Source organism: Triticum aestivum, chromosome 5D, assembly GCF_018294505.1.
Source record: "Triticum aestivum cultivar Chinese Spring chromosome 5D, IWGSC CS RefSeq v2.1, whole genome shotgun sequence".
NCBI lineage: Eukaryota > Viridiplantae > Streptophyta > Magnoliopsida > Poales > Poaceae > Triticum > Triticum aestivum.
This window is the reverse complement of record NC_057808.1, coordinates 204,119,703-204,124,993: the sequence shown is the minus strand read 5'-3', so window position 1 is coordinate 204,124,993 and position 5,291 is coordinate 204,119,703.

Genomic DNA, 5,291 nt, shown 5'->3' with positions numbered 1-5,291 from the left:
GGACCCGCAGCCCCGCCGCCCCACGCCGCCTCCCGAACCCCGCCGGAGCCGCCCGACCCCGCCGGATCCCGCCGGACCCGAGGTAGCCGTCGCGCCGGTTTTTGCCGGAAAAACCGTGCAGTTTTTTTGAAACCCCGGTTTATTTTTTTATAGATCGGTTTGGTTTTTTTCCGGTTTAGTCTTTTTAGCGAGCGTTCGCTCGTTCGTTCGTTTTAACGAACGCGTTCATCGTTTAGTTACAGTTAACGAACGTTCGTTCGATAAACTGTTCGTCAGTTTTTCTTTTTCTCGGTTTTTTCCGCGATTATTCCAGATCGCGATTTCTGATCTGATTTTCGTTCTAGTATAACTTTTCGCTCGTTTATCGGAATCAGGCGATTCAAGCGCCTAGAGTTTCGTCTCGAAATTCTCTTTCCGTTTAAACAACTCAAACAAGTTTTTGCTACTGTAAAATTAGACTTAGATCCAGATTAGTAAATGAAGCTTGTTTCTTTCGCCGTTTGACTTTCGTTGCTTCGTTTGATTTGATTCTTTTTGCAAACCGGAGTTCTTAAGTTGAACTTTCTGGTTAGATCTTTTATTTGAGTTTTACCTGTGCATTAGATGAGTGCTTATTGTATGCTTGTTTGTTTGCGATAGAGTACCCGGAGTGCGCCGCTTGCTACTTCGAATCTCTAGGTTTCACGGATCATCAGCAAGGCAAGTAACACTTTGATCATACCTCTTTACTACCCAGTTTTATTGCATTAGACTCTCAAACATTGCATGATTAGGATCTGATTAAATTGTGGGTATCGGGAAGTAGGTGAGGTAGTACCTATTACCTGTTTTGTTATCAAGCCTTTGGGAGTTACTTCTACGTTTGCTCATATTGCTATGCTATGCTAGTAGACGTGGATTGGGTTTGAGAGATCTTTCCGTGACAGTTGTGAGATTGTTAATTAGTGGTTAAACTTAAGGTGGCAACTTAAACTCACATCTGGGTTGATTGAGGCACCTAGAGAATCCAGTGTTGCCTGTATTTTTGGAAATCCCGGGGTTCCGTGTGATTATCCTATGGACCGCCACCCAGGCTCAAAGGGATCATAAGATTTATTCATGCTAGAAATTTCCGTGTGCAGCCACAAGCTATTATGGGATCTAGCATAGTTGAGTAGGTTGCATGACCTCTTCTAGTGGTAGGCTAGCAGATGTAGGGGATGTAGGTTGGTACTGTCTACCCGGGGTTAGAGTTAATGCTTCTAAAAGACTATGTCTCGGTCATCCGTTTCTCAAACACCATGTAGTGCAAGAATCCCAACGGAGGAGTTCGAGTCTTGTGGGGAAAAGTGCACAAACCTTTGCAGAGTGTACAAACTAATCATGGTTAGCCGTGTCCCCGGTTATGGACATCTTGAGTATCTAGTACTTGGATTATCATGTGAATCTCATCATCATGTTACTTAATTTAATTTGATTGGGTTAATCACGTTCTTAATTGGGATTGAGATGCTGTCAACCATATCAATGTTCAACAACCACCATGAGAGTTAATTAAAATTTTATTGCTTTGCAGTAGGGAAAAATTGGCTTTTCACAAAAACTGTAACCATAGAGCTTTCCACCAGCCAAATATGCATGTAGTATAGCCTTATTCTGTTCATTACTCTCTATGTGTTATATTGCCAGCATATTCCATGTGCTGACCCGTTTTTGGGTTGCAACGTTTCATGTTGCAGAATTTTCAGACGACGAGTAAGGTGCCTTAGGTCGTGGTCTTATACTCAGTGATGCCGTTGGAGTTGATGGACTCACTTATCTTCCAAGTCTTCCGCTGTTATCGTTTTTAGATGGCCTTAAGCCATATTTATCATACTTAGTTCTCTTTTGAGATACTCGATGTTATAAGTGTGTGATTGCTACTCTATTATAAATCCTTCGAGTACTGTGCGTGTCAGCATTACTGATCCAGGGATGACACTGGTGCACAGTAGATCAGACTGTTTGAGGTCTGGTCGCTACAAGATGGTATCAGATCACACGCTGACTGTAGGACACGACCACTAAGCTTAAACCCTATAACACTACTCTCTTCTCATTTCTGACTCCTCTCCATTTTCTACTCTTTTAGGAATGGCGGATGCAAGGAACAAGTTCATGCAACCGGATGAAGATACACCATTTGGACGCCACTTGAAGGAAGTCACTAGATACCTGAACATCGGAATTCCAAGCTTCACCAGAACCTACAATGCCACACTACCAGAAGAGGAGCGCTGGATGATTCAAGTTCAAGTTCCAGGAAGGACGTTCATGCCAGTCACTGACCCTATAGAGTTTTCCTTTGATGCACCAACCTGGAGTTTAGGAAAGAGCATGGCAGCCCACATCACTATGGGACGCATTGGAGAAGTTTACCACATGGAGCTTAAGGATACTATTTATCAGATTTGTGGGCGCCGAGATGAGCAATGGGAGATGATCAGTACCAAGAAGGATAGATCAATTGCAGCTTTCATCCAGGAGTTAAACCAACACATTCATCACCAGGAGAACCAAATGTGCACAGGCATGATAGATCTGAAGAAGGCATTGACCAAGATCACGGAGTTGGAGGAAGAACTCAAGTCTACATGCGAGGATTATGTGGAGGAAATCGTCACACTGGTGGAGAAGAATGACGACCTGGAAAAGAAGATCGGAGTATTCATGGGAGACCCAGCACCAGGAGGAGAAGACGATGATTGCGCTTGCCCGGATAACTACATCATCATCGACGACACCGGCTCGGACCCCAGTGAAGATGATTTTGTTGATGAAGCTGGAGTAGATATCATGGAGTCTTCGACCGATCAAAATTTCTAGTAGACCACCATAATCAGTAGTAGTATTTCCCCATGTATATAGTATAGTCCGAGCACTTTGTAACGATAGTTAGATCGATTGTATGCCTTGTTTGAATTGATTGAGTGGTATTGTTTGTGTTTGTCTCATGTGCATATGGGTAGTGTTTTCCCTCTAGACCTCATTCTATTCTAAATTCTCATCCTTTCTAAACCCAGCAGATGCCTCCGAGACGCGACGCCGGATTTGTTTTTCCACCGGAGATCACTCAGTTGATTCAGTAGCAGAATGCCCTAATGCAAGTGTTAGTACAGAACCAAGGCAACAACAACAACAACAACCCACCACCACCACCTGTTGATCATTTGGCCCGATTCTTGAGGTTGAATCCGCCGGTGTTTTCCAGCAGCACCGAGCCGATTGTTGCAGATGATTGGCTCCACAAGGTTGGAAGGGAGCTGACCACTGCAGGATGCACAGATGCGGAGAGAGTGCGTTTTGCCGCACATCAACTTGATGGACCCGCAGCATCATGGTGGGAGAATTACACAGCCCCTCACCCTATCGACACTGTCACATGGGACCAGTTTCAGCAAGCTTTCCGTACTGCCCATGTTTCAGCAGGAGCTATGGCTATGAAGAAGCATGAGTTTCGCAACCTACGCCAAGGAGGACGCACCGTAGGCCAGTATGTGGAGGACTTTAGTAAGTTAGCACGTTATGCCCCAGATGACGTTGCTACAGATGCAGCCAAGCAGGAGAAGTTTCTGGAAGGACTGAATGATGAGCTAAGCATGCAGTTGATGGTAGCAACCTTCAACAACTACCAGGAGTTGGTAGATAGAGCTCTCATGATTGAAGGGAAGCAACAACAGATTGAAAGCCGCAAGAGGAAGTATGGACAAGGGAAGTACAATTCTGGAGCTCATCAGACGCCACGTTTTACCCCGAATTCAGGAGGACATTTTCAGCATACCCATGGAGCAGGAGGTTCGCACAACCATAGTGGACGCAAGAATGGTAATGGGAATGGAGGAAGCAACGGACAGAACCGTACCAACCCATCGACCCCAACTAAGAGAGATCTGAGCCACATTACTTGTTACAAATGCCAGAAGACTGGACATTATGCAACTGAATGTCCGGAAGCTAAGAATGGAAATGGCAATGGAAGCTCTGGGAAGAAGCCCAACCCTTTCAACAAAGGACAAGTGAACCACGTTTACGTGGAGGAGGTTGAAGCACAACCTGATGCAGTAATAGGTAAGTTTTTGGTTAAGACATTTACTGCACTCGTTCTTTTTGATACTGGTGCATCGCATTCATACATATCAAGGGGATTTGTGGATAAGTATAAACTGCCAACCCAAGCCCTTAGGTCACCCATGTTAGTAACCTCGCCAGGAGCAGAGTATATGGCTAATCTATGGTGTGATCGGTTACCATTAAGGATTGGTAACTATGTGTTTCCCTCAGACCTAATAGTATTGGAATCGCAAGGATTGGATGTGATATTAGGCATGGATTGGTTATCGAAGTATGGAGGGAACATTGAATGCGCTAGTAAGTCGATTTTGCTTACCACCCTAGAAGGAAGAAGGATCAAGTATGTATCCCGGCATGTACCGAAGAGGACTCAGGTGAATTCCTTATCAGGAGTTGTACAGGAGGAAGTACCAGTGGTGAAGGATTTCCCTGACGTATTTCCAGAAGAGTTTCCAGGCATTCCACCGGATAGAGACATTGAGTTTTTGATTGAGCTTTTGCCAGGCACAGGGCCGATATCTAAGAGTCCATACAGGGTGCCCGCTAAGGATTTGGAAGAAATTAAGAAGCAGATTAAGGAGTTACTGGATAAAGGCTATATTCGCCCAAGTTCGTCACCTTGGGGATCACCAGTGCTTCTAGTGGAGAAGAAGGATGGATCGTTAAGGATGGTGGTTGATTATCAAGGATTGAATGAAGTGACCATCAAAAATAAGTACCCACTACCGATGATCAATGATCTGTTTGACCGATTGCAAGGAGCTAAGGTATTTTCCAAGATCGATCTGCGATCAGGATACCACCAGTTGAAGATTCGAGAGCAGGATATACCTAAGACGGCTTTTACCACTAGGTATGGGCTGTACGAGTATACCGTTATGTCATTTGGTCTGACTAACGCACCTGCCTATTTCATGAACCTGATGAACAAGGTGTTTATGGAGTTTTTGGATAAGTTCGTCGTGGTGTTCATTGATGATATTTTGGTCTACTCCAAGAATGAAGGGGAGCATAAGGAGCATTTGCGTTTGGTACTTGAGAAGCTCAGAGAACATCAGTTATACGCCAAGTTCAACAAATGTGAATTTTGGTTGAAGGAAGTTGGATTCCTCGGACATGTTATATCTGGAGAAGGAATAGCAGTAGACCCCACCAAGGTTGTCACTGTGAAAAACTGGGAATCACCCACATCAGTTGGAGAG